This window comes from Perognathus longimembris, chromosome 10 (genome assembly GCF_023159225.1).
Source record: "Perognathus longimembris pacificus isolate PPM17 chromosome 10, ASM2315922v1, whole genome shotgun sequence".
In the NCBI taxonomy this organism is placed as follows: Eukaryota; Metazoa; Chordata; class Mammalia; order Rodentia; family Heteromyidae; genus Perognathus; species Perognathus longimembris.
Genome location: NC_063170.1, coordinates 61,570,117 through 61,582,891, shown reverse-complemented (window position 1 = coordinate 61,582,891; position 12,775 = coordinate 61,570,117).

Here is a 12,775-nt window from a genome sequence, read left to right as displayed (position 1 = left end):
TGGTATTAGACTGACCAAACAGAAGGAATTTCAGAACACTGAGGAGAACTACCAGAAAAGAATTAAGAAATTCACCTTTCCACCTAATATTTTACTGAAAAAAGGGATATTTATGCCACTGTAGAAACCTTGCTAACAGAGGAAAAAGACAAGAATGATCTATATTTCAGCAAAGTTAAAAGCAGATGTAAAAGAGGAAAAACATGAAGTTCTGATTGATATGATCCACTCTCTGAGCATACCAAAACCTGAAGGTAAATCTTCTCTGTATTTTTATATATATGACAAATATAACATAACATACATAACACACACAAACATATATATATACACACATATACACATGCATATATTTACCTCTTGTTCCTTAACCTAGTCTGAATTATCTGCAACCAATCGCAGAGAAATCTTTATTAAGTACAACACTTCTGATTTAAGTGATGGGAAATAGAGAAAATATTATTTTTAAAGACAATTTTCTCTTACTTGAACTATAATACTCACCTACTTTTAATGTGAATAGAAAGAATGCATTGCAGTAGAGAACCATTATAAAAGTATATGCAAAATACATGGTTAAATCTTCTATTCATATAATTTTCTTGTAAAAGTGAATATCATTATGACATAATTATAGTTTATCCAAATCCCAGCATGAAATTAACATTTCAAAGGTATAATAGAATTATAATATTTTCCTACAGGACATAATATTTTATAAAATCAGACTATTTATAACCTCCCAAATTTCCATGAAATTTAAAAGACTGTCTTTAAACTATACTAAATATCAAAGAAAGTTTATAATATATACTGGTTTTATATAATATGGGAAAAATAGTTAAAAGTAAAAAGAAATAGAGGCCAGCCAGATTGCGAACAAGGTATTTGCTATTGTTAGCAGGTCTTCTATTTTTATCCAGAATCTATTGTTTGAATTTTTAAATTATCTTTAAGTAGTTGGGACTACTATTGTTTATACACTTGTGTGGTCTGTTTTCAGGGGTTTTGTACTTACTAAATTTGACTTTTTTTTTCCTAGCAATCATTTAAAACTCTTTCCATGATCTTCCATCTTATATTAAGTAATGGAGATAATTTCACAATGGCATCTCAGTTCCTGTAGCTAAAGCAAATTCCCATAAAGTGGTGGTTTAAACAGTCCTTATTTAGCATAATTTGGATGAATAAACAGAAGTTCATGATAAACGTGACAAGGAGGTCACATTCTTGTGAGGAGAGCTCTCATCCCAGTTGACTGGTGGCCATATTGTCATATTTTTACAAGACACAGAAAAAGAGGAAGTAAGCTCTCTGTGTAAGTTTCTAAGAGCACAAATCCCATTCACAACCTCATCATTTCCCTGAGGCCCTACCTCCTGATACCATCACCACACCAAGAGTTAGGATTTCACCATGAACTAGGAAGGGGACACAAATATTCAGTTCATTACAATAGACTTTGCCAATTTTATCTTCCCATTCTCTTTCAGAGCCAAATACTTGGACTTCACTCTGGTCTAAGCAGACATCTTGTTCTTCCCTGACAAACTGAAATGTTTCAAACCTTAACACCTCTGTACTAACTCCTCTGTCTAGAATTCTTTTCCTATGGAATTCAAGGAAAAGGATTTCAGAGAAATTTTCTCCGAACAGAAACTTAAGCAAAGGATACGGATACCTAATGTCATGAAAGGAATATACAAAACAACATGAAAGAAGCCTAGGTAGGGACATTGCTGGGTGGAGAGGAGTAGGGTGAGTGCAGTTGAACCTGTAGGAATAGAACCTTACAGTCTTGCAGATAAATATAATGGGAGCCCAATGGGGGTGGGGGGTTGAGGAAGAGAACATTCTGGAAGGGATATGGCTGAGATCACTCTCGTTAGCCTTAGAGCTGTACTCCACAGTAGGCAAGTCACTAGTTACCTGAAGTTACTTAAATTTAAATGTCAAAAAGTGAACATTTCCACAGTCGCACTAACTGCATTTCAAAGGCAGAACAGTCCTCTAAAACCAGAAGCTATGTGTCAGAGAACACATACAGAATATTCATTGTCACAGAATGTTTCCTTGGCAGCATTGCTTACAATGGGTGCTCCCTTGAAAGCCAGTTAGAAATGCACAAGGTCTGCTATGGCTTGCCTAAACCTGTACTAATTATTCCCAATAAGGGAGACCATAGAGTCCCAATAGCTATACCCTTATGAACACCTAAGATGATGCTAAGTGAAATGAACTCCATGATATGGAAACAATTGTTATATCACAGTTGTAACTACTTTCAACGTCCTATGTGTATGTGTAGTTTCTATTATTGATGATGTTCTTGTATCACCTTCCTATGGTTGTACCTACACTATCTCTATAATCTTATCTGAGTATATTGGAAACCGTGTTTACTGGTATTGGAAGTAGGAAATTCAAAGGGAATACCAAATTTGAGAGACACAGGGTAAAAAAGGAGAAATAACTACAAAAGCAATACTTGCAAAACTGTTTGGTGTAAGTGAACTGAACACCTGGGGGGGGGAGGGAAAGGGGGGGAGGGAGGGGGGCATGAGGGACAAGGTAACAAACAGTACAAGAAATGTATCCAATGCCTAACGTATGAAACTGTAACCTCTCTGTACATCAGTTTGATAATAAAAATTTGAAAAAAAAAACATGCAAGAAAAAAAAAAAAAGAAATGCACAAGGGCTGGGCTGGAGACACAGCTGAAGTGGTGGAATGCCAGATGAGCAAGCAGGCAAGGAAGATCAAAGCTTTGCGTTCAAAACCTGATAAAGGAAAGAAAGGAAGGAAGGAAGAAAAAGAAGAAAGGAAAGGAGGGAGGGAGGGAGGAGGGAAAAAAGGAGGAAGGAAGACAGGGAGGGAGGGAGGAAGGAAGGAGAGAAATGAAGGGATGGAGAAAGAGAGGAAAAGGCAGACAGCAGGCAGGAAGGAAGAAGAAAATACAAGGTCAAGACCTCCTCTGTATTCTAGGATGATTCTCAAATGATTTGCATAACATAATGTGTAATAAGCATAGTTCTAGAAAATAACTAGCCAGTCTATTGAATTGTGTTGATAATTTTCTACCTGAAAGTAAAAGACATTGCAAACTCTTCCGTATAGAAAATGATGACGATGGAAGAGATGCCAATATTGCCAAGTAAAATAATCAATTTGCTCTTCAATTTGGTGAGACTTCAACAACTCCCTTCAGGAACTCTGTAATTTACGTACACTGCCTGGTTCAGATCCAATGCTTAGCATTTGGAGCAATACAGCAATATGGTTACAGTTCTTGGCCAACATAATTTTGAGATATTTCCCTTCCCCAACTGTCCCCTTTGCCCCCCTACAGGATCCCTCCCCGATTGATGTCTTACTCCTGTGAGTGGGGCTTCTACATATCATACCAATAAAATCTGGGCTGTGACACACCACACACACACACACACACACACACACACACACACACACACACAGCTTAATATTCTTATTTAGAGTTCCCAATGGAAGACTATAGGGCTGTGAAATGTTGTTTGTTAGGTCATTAAAAGAAACTAATGAACTTGCTCGCTTCCTAAAATTGTAGCTCACTTTTTCAGAAGTAAAGACTTCTCTTTATTTTTAAACTGTACTGTTATCACACACATAGATCACCGTGTGGTTGTTAGCCATTTCAGACACGTACTCCTCACTTTTATTGTGTAGTGTGTTACATGACAAAATACCTCATCAAAACCCCCGGCTTGTAAACAGGGCGTGATAAGCCTATGAAAGGATGCAAATGCTTCTAAAGAGCCAGCATATGCAAAGATTTAATTCTGAGCTCAACAACAACACAGCCACGAAATGGTAATAATATAAGAATGAACAGTAGGCCATAATGAACACTTATTATACTCTGTGAATATTTATATCTTCCCAAATCATAGGCTGAGGCATTAGCCCCTGTGTGATGGGATTTGGAATGAGTCCTTGGGTGATAATTCAGATTAGAAAATGGCACATGGAGAATCCCCTATAATAGAATTAGTGACCTTGTAAAACGGAGGGAAAGAGAGATTTCCCTTTCTCCCCACAAGAGCTCACAGGAATGGTCATGTGAGGATACGTAAAGATCCAAGTCATCTGCAAGCCAGGAAGTGAAGCCAGAAACCAAAGGTTCAGACACGTTGACTTTGAACTTCTCAGCCTCTAGAGGAATAGAAATACTCATTGGTTAAACCATTCACTCCAGGATATTTTTTGTTGTTGTAAGCTTGTATTTGGCATACTTTCAGTTACTGTAAGAAATACTGAGAACATCAACTTGTGTTAGCATTGTTGGGGGTTCGGGACCAAAATAATGGGTTCTGACCTGTTTCTTTTGATCTCTGGTAACACAATCCATCATGGATGGAGTTCATAGTGAAGGAGTTCCCTTCGCCTCACAGCCATTACATGCACTCCATGATGTGCTTCTAGACACGCCTTTCATGACCAAAACCTTCCTATATCCTAAAGGATCCATCTTCTTCCTATGCCCAAGCTGCCCAACCTTCCACACAGAGGCCTTTGAGACACATTTCAGGTCCAAACTATGAGCAGGACCTGAGCAGACAAAGTTATTTCATGCCAGGTCCGGTGTACATTCCTCAGAGGCCCTGGCTGCTTTGATTGAATTGTCAAGCTAAAATCACTAATAGTGTAATCATATTACAAATGAGGAAACTGAGGAACACACCAGTGAAGTAACATTTCAAAGTCACTGACACCATTCCAAAGTCATCTCAACTTTATTTGATATAAGTGCAAAGGAATTCAGGTAAAGGTGTTTGTGTGCATTTGTGTGGTTTCTCTGTGTGTGTGTGTGTGTGTGTGTGTGTGTGTAAAACAGTAGCAGTTGCAGAGCCACTCAAAGCATCCTGTGTATTTGAAAATGCTAGCAAGTATTTTTACAGCAAGATTAAACTATTACCTGCATTTAAGCAGGTGCTATTATTTTTATGTGTATAATTAGGTACTGTGTACAAAATATATACATCTGTGGCTATATCCTGCTTTCAACTGAGAAATTATACTCATTTGAATTCATGTAATACAAACAAAATGGCCTGCTTAAAGCATAAATGCACAAGAAAATGTATGTCATGTGCAGGAAGTCTGACTTCTAATTCTTTCTTTGTAACTCTTTATGTGACTCCCCCACAGTTCACTTAGGACAAATTTCTGTCCTATGGAAAAAATAGAGATATTTACTTTTTTCTTCAGAATTAACATGAATTTCACATCCTCTAACAAAACCTTAGCATGAATTTCATCATCTATACTGAAAGAGTAAAATGATAGATTGTTATAATTACTTTGATCTCTGAGTCCAGAAAGGAAAGGCAAAAGAGGAGAAAGGAAGGGAAAGGAAGAGAAAGGAAGGGAAAGGAGGGGGAATGGATGGGAAGGTAATGCAAGAGAGAGGAAAGAAAGAAAGGGAAGGGGAGGAGATTGAGAGACAGACAGGAAGAAGAGAAAGGAGGAAAGAAAGAAGAAAGAGAGAGAAGAAGTGACTGGGACAAATGGAGGGAAAGAGGGAAGGAAAGAGGAAAAGAGGGTAAAATAGAGGAAGGGAGAATGGAAAGATAATAGGTTCTATTTTATCAGAGAATAAACAAGTATTTTTGAGATATGGCTAAATTGTTAAAATCTATTATTTTAGCAAATGTAAAACAGTTGTTACCATTCATCCACCAAGTAACTAAAAATCACTTCCAAACAAAGCATACAACAATAACAATATTGACATACTGAAAAGTTCATGTGTATGGCTTTGAGAATGTACCCTGGCCATCTGCTCCAAGTATACATTTGTCCAACTTCTCTTTCCAAACATTGGTTTTGAGAATTAAGTCTCAGTGGCCAAAAATGAGTCAGGTACCCACATTAGAATCAATCTTGTGACCAAGACAGTTTATGTGCCTATCCTTGGACCACAGTTGAAACATCTACACTCTTAACCATCTAGGAAAAAGAAGGAAAATCCATGTAACAAATACTAGGTTAGGGAGTGGTATCCCATCTATTACTATATATAATAATAGCTATACATCACTGAGCATTTCCCATATGCCATATGTTCTACATTATACATTAGCAATTTTATCTCCCATAAAGACAAAGAAACAGAGGCTCATACAAGTGAAGGTATTTTCATCAATTCCAAAAGCTAGTAGGAGTCAGTGTTGGGATATGAGGACATTTAACTACTTTCATTCTAAGAGTCTTAACCGGTACATAGCTTCCACAAGAAGTAACTTGACATTGAGGCTTGATAGGTACAAGAGATGCAAAGTCACATAGTAAAGTAACTCACAATGTGGCTCCCAAAGACAAAAGTCCTTGGAACAAAAGAGTAAAATACAGCATGATTTACTATGATTGCCCAGAGTACAAGTGTGATCCTGTCACATAATCAGTATTCACAGGTTTTCAACAATTCAGTTATCATACCTCCAAATACAAATGTGACACAAAAATAATGTTCAAGAAGTCTTTTACTCCCATTTCCTTTATGGGGAGGCAGAAATATTTCTCCTGTTTCCCCCATTCCTCTCTACTTCATCCTGTTGCACTAAAATAAACCCTTGATAAAATTTAAGAAAACAATAATAATACTCAATATGTATGTGTAAAACAAAAATCACAATTCAACATTTCAAAAAGAACTAGTAACAACCAGAACACACTGACTTCTAAGAACCATCTATAACTCCGACTTGTTACATAGTTGGCTATTGGTGACATCAGAATGATTTCAGGTCATGCAAATTAGACCACTGGGATTTTGTAAAGTAGTCATTTGAAACTTGTTTATTCGTATGCCTACAAGCACTAACCTTTACAGCCAATCAGTCTTAAGTTTCCACAATAGCATGGCTTATAGATAATTTTCTGTAATAAGGGCTGACAAATGATTGCCCACAGGCCAAATCCAGCCAGCTGCCTATTTATGCAAATAGTTATGTTGGAACACTGCCACACATATCTTTTTATAGATCGTCTTTTGCTATTTTCATACTACTATTAAGTCAACTTTGGCCATAGTCAAATAAGATTTGTCCCACAGCTGTCTCCATATATAATGAACTACAACAGTGATGCAATTAATTGACCCACTGCAAGTTAACTCAAGAGCATATTGTTTCAACAGAGAGTTAGGTCTACCACTTTGAGCTATCAAGCTTCACCAATCATAGTCTGCCAACTAATCAGATGATAGCCATATAAAAGCAATCATCAGCCAGGCAGATATGGCTCATGCCTATAACTTCAACTACTCAGGGGTTTAGGATCTGAGAATTGCTGTTTGAAGCTAGCCTTGGCAGGAGAGTTGGTAAGATTCTTTTTTTTTTTTAATGAAAAAATTTTAAATTTATTTTTAACTTATAATCATTATAAAACTTACATATTTCTAGTTATTACAAGTGATATATTTAATTTTGACATTTTTGCATTTTAGTTGTACTTAGTTTTTACAATTTTTTTAAATTTATAAATGGTTTTTTATTTGAAGAATTTTTATTGAGTGATTTGTTTTAATTTGCTCTTATTTTCAGTTAACCACCAGAAGTGGAGGTGTGGCTCAAGAGGTAAAGAGCCAGACTTAAGTAGAAAAATGTTCAGACATAGCTCGGAGGCCTTGAGTTCAAGCTGTGGTCCAGCACTCACTGTGACAGATAGGGTGTAACAGTTTTCAGTTCCTAAGTAAAAGCTTGTGCCATTGTATAAAGTTCCCAAGTCCACCAGAAACCCAAGAGATAACCAAAGATTTGCACTATTCTCTCAACCATTTGTTTTGTATTTTAGCATTTATACCAACTGGAAAAGGGGTTCCAAATGTTGACATCATATTTTACTTCTAGTTCCTTTCTGGTCCTTGGTCTTTTAAGTTCTCATTTCATTGGTAGCCCTTTTTAGCTATCGTAAGTCATTTTTCTATTTTCCTAGTTCACTTAGTTACTTTCAGCTAAAAGGATTTTCTGAAATATAGATATCAATAGTGAAAAGTAAATTTTCTTTAATCCTTTAATTATATACGTCATTAAACCTATTTTTAACATAAATATACGAAAATATCATCTGTCAGATCTAGAAGAGATAAGGTGTTCTGTTAACTGCCATAATCCAGTTCTCTAATTAGAATCTGTCAAAATTTATCTGGAACATTGCTTAGTAGCATGGAAAAATTCAACTTGTAAGTTTAAATTACTGAGAATCAAATAGAGTGTTCACCTCCAAAATGTGTACAAAACATACACAAAACTATACCGAAAGGCCAAAAGAACTGAGCAGAACTTACACAAAGGTAGGCCCTCATAGGCCAAATGTAACTATATTCATTGCCTTGTAAAACAAAAAATATCTACACACCAAGAAGATTATATCAGAAACCAGGCTCTATACAACTGAAGATTCACAATAATCAATGTACAACCAAAACTAATTGGTTCAGAAGACCATTTTTAAAATGGTAGTCCAGGAAGAGACATTGTAGCTCAAGTGGTAGAGTGCTGAAGAGCTAAAGAGCTCTGGAACAGCACCCAAGGCCCAAAATTCAAGCACCATGACCAACAAAAGCAAAACAAACAACAACAACAACAACAAACCCTATTGGCAGGAACATCAAAATGGAGAGACGAAGGGTAAAAGGTGAACCATTGCAACAGCAATACTTACAAGACTATAATGCTATAATCCAACTGTACAACTCATGGTGTGGGAATATGGAGGGGGGAAAGTATGGAGAAAAATGGGGGAGGAAGTAACAAGTTCATTAAGAAATGTACTCACTGCTCTATGTATGAAACTGTGACCCCCCTCTGTACATAATTTTGACAATAAATAAATACAAATACTTAATAAAAGATAATATATTTTAAGAATGTGTGTATTGAGTTACCACACCCCAAATAACTCAGATTTTTTAATTATCAAAAATAATGTTAAAGCAGCTGTCAAAGCTTATGCTATTTTTTATAACAGCTAGAATGAATAACGTGATGGCACTGATAGAGAAATAAATATTTAAAAGAGCAACTCAATACAATATTGTAAACTGAAAAATAACACTTCTTCAATTCAGAGTTCACTGAATAGGAGGATGAGTAAGCAGACTAGATAGGGCAGATGAAAAACTAAGCAGATTCCAGTACAAAGCAACAGAAATTGTACAGCTTATGGAGAGGCAAATAAAAGTTCATAAAAGAATTAATAAGACCACATTTATCTTTGAACTACTGAAATATCTAAAGAGACATGGGAGTCCCAGAAGAAAAGGATGAAAGTAAAAGTGCAGAAATATTTGCAGAAATAATATTTGCAAACATTACAAATTGGGTGAGACACAAAAGTAGTCTCTAAGAGCTTAGCAAATTTCAAATAGGATAAATTCTTTTTAAAAATAAGCTATGCACAGACACACAGTAATCAAACTGAAAGTAAACCAAAGTATTCTCCAAAACATAACCCTAATTATATCGATGAGAATAACAATTTGGATGACTATAAATTTATCATCTAAACCCATAAGGATCATTTTCTTGGATTTAGACTACTCACTTTCAAAAATGTCTTTCATGCACTTTAAGGACAAATAAAACCCTTCAATATAGTTCAAATATCTAGCGAAAATATCATTTGGGAATGGAAGGGAGAAAAAGGCATTTCCAACCAAAGAATAGCAAAGACAATTTGTTGCCCATGTACCTTAAACTCCAAGTCGAAATTCAACAACTTCAAGGTAAGGATAAACAATCTGCAAAGGAAAAAAATAGAACCTTTGGAATCGATGAAAAGATGTGGGAAAAATTGTAATAAAATAGATCCTGTAAAATTTAATGTGGCTGGTTTTCATGCTTTATTCAAATACCAATGTCTTAAATTCTATTACAAGTATTATTGAGATTGCTCCAAGGTTGTTTTCTATTTCTACCTAAAAGCATACATTCATTAGTTGTATTTAGCAAAGCTGTTCAGCATGCCCAGTGGTAAAAGTCCAGAGTCCTTTATCCCCAGCTGCCAGGAATATTGACTGATAAAGCTTACTTGTGAAACCTTTGCAGAATCCCTTGTTCCCCATGTATCATGTGCATCATTCCTTGAGACATACAAAAGTATAGCTACTTACCCTCAGTCTGGGAGAACTCCTAAGAGTCTTGCCCCTCCACAGCTCACCATAGGGTCACCTGCTGGCCTGTGCCGTCTGAATTTCTTTGCTCTGTAGGTTCTCATTACTTTCTTGTAGGTGTTGTTGTGAATTGACTCCCCAATAAACATGCGTGCAAGTCCTTTGACTCTAGGTCCGTTTCCTGGGTAACCTGACCTCAGAATTTCTCATCCAAGGAAACCTTCTAAAGCCGTCCTTTGAAAACTGGAAGGCGAGGGGGCGAGGAAGAACAAACATCTCACTAAGTTTCAGCTGAAGATAATTATTTAGATTGATTCTCTCAGTAGGGTGCGCTAAATAAAACCCACTCATTCCTGGAACCCTGTGGAAAGTCAAATGATAGTGTTGAGAGTTGCTTTCTATCAAAACTCCCGAGATCCATGTATGGGTCCAATGCACTGAGAGTTTACAGTGCCAAAGATAACATTATAGAACAGGATTCAAAAATAGGACAATGGGAAAATGCCCTCCGATGCCACAAAGTATGTGGGGAAACAGGTGCCAAGTTATTGTAAAGACCTAGAATTGCTCACCCACATTTATACCAAACTAATACACCAAAGCTTCCATGAGAGAAAATGACACATTTATACTGGGATAACTATTTCAAATTCTCTCCTTAAATGAGTCACATTAAAGAAAATATTACATGAACACTCAAGTATTCTACCATGTTCAAGATGAAAGGCATTTTGGTTGAAGTTTTCCTTATCCTATGCCTATCACATGAAAATAAAATTCAGTCTTAATGATCCTTCTTATAGAGACCCCTAGAGTTTTGAGTAAACTGTTGTTTTCAATGTTTCATTCATATTTTATTGTTATCCATGAGTATTGTCTAATGAACTGAAAAATTCAGAGAAGCAAAAAAGTGTGGATTAACTGGGCACTGATGGCTCACACCTGTAATCCTTGCTGTTCAAGAGCCTGAGATCTGAGGATTGCTAGCCCAGACAGGAAACTTTGTGAGACTCTTCAATTAGTCACCAACAAAGACAGAAGAGGAGCTGTGGCTCAAGTGGTAGATCACTAGTTTTGAGGAAAGAAGCTGCAGAATAGCATCTAGGCCCTGACCAAAAAAAGAAGATAAAAAAGTAAGCAAGTAACAGATTAGGCTATCCAAGTACCAAAGTAAATGTCATGAGAGTCCTCTCTTTTTTTGCTTTTATTAGTTATACCAGGGAGTGAAGGATTCCATTGTTACATTTGCACACATTTACAATATATTCCTATCGATCTCACCTGCTCCTTCACTCTGTTTTCCCTTACCCCTTTCCAAAAGCAATTCCTCTCTATTTTCACAATTACAAACAATGCATTTCAACCATGCTCGTGTTTGGTTCATCTTCTTTGGTAATCTAACCCTGTCTGTAGAAGACATACCTTATTTATCTTCCTAGCATTTTTCCATCCAGAGTGCACTGTTTTTTCTACAGGAGTCCCTCATTTTTTTAGTTTCCCCCAGATTTAACCCATGTCCAGATATGATATATCCTATTATTTGACTAAGCATACAATGCCCTCATTTTGTCTCAGACATAACAAATCACATGTCAAAATGATTGGCTCAGGGAATAGGGCATAAAACAAGACAAGTCCGTGAGTACTGGTATATGTGGGGCAGCAAATGATAAAGATGTATTGTTTTGTTTTGATCATGTGTTTTTCTTTCTAATAATTAGGTGAGAAAAAGATATATAAACGGATGTCAAGGCTATCATGGGTGGTATTGCTTAAGACTACGTCTTGCACAATAGTCCAGAACAAAGATGAAGCCACAGCCCAGGAAAACATGTAACCATTCTCAATTGAGTTGGATTTTGAACCCTCCAGTTTTTATAAGCTAATACATGTACCTTTTACGTAATAAAATTACATAAAGCATATTTATCAAGCTTCAAAATGGGAACTCTAGAAAATAAGAACATAGAAAAGAGAATTTGTACTTGCAAGAGTAGGAAAGCATTTAAGGACATTCATTCATTCAACAATGAGCACACATTTTGAAACATTATACGGAAAGGCCAACTTATGTACAATTTCTATGACCTTACGTATCAACTAAAATGAAGGTAAATAAAAATACAAAAGCTAGGCTTAGCATAGACTATCAAAATATTTTGTTCAATATATGCACAGAAATATATTCAATAATTATAATGTATTCTAAATATATATATTCATTTATATATTTATCTCATGCCTTCTGCGTTATGACACAGGATAGCCATGAAGGAACATTAGTTGGTTCCCAACCTCATGGACTTACAAAGCCCAAAGTGGAAATGGAGCCCCAGAAAGTTAGTACACCATGAGAGGAGAATGACATCTCCAGAGTATGCTATGTTTGAGTGCTAAAAGAGTTACTAATATGGTATGTTGATACAGTAAGGAAAGTCAGTGGCCTTGGAAGCAAGGATGCTGACACAGAAGTCTACAGTATGCACTGGCTGGAAGGAGGATGGCAAAGTGTTGCGACACAAAGAATAGCTTGTTCAAAAGTTTGGGCAGGTGAGGTATCTAGGAAGAATGTGCTGGATTATGAGATAGTTGAGGGAGATGGGCTTGTTAGAGCAGGTGGAAGC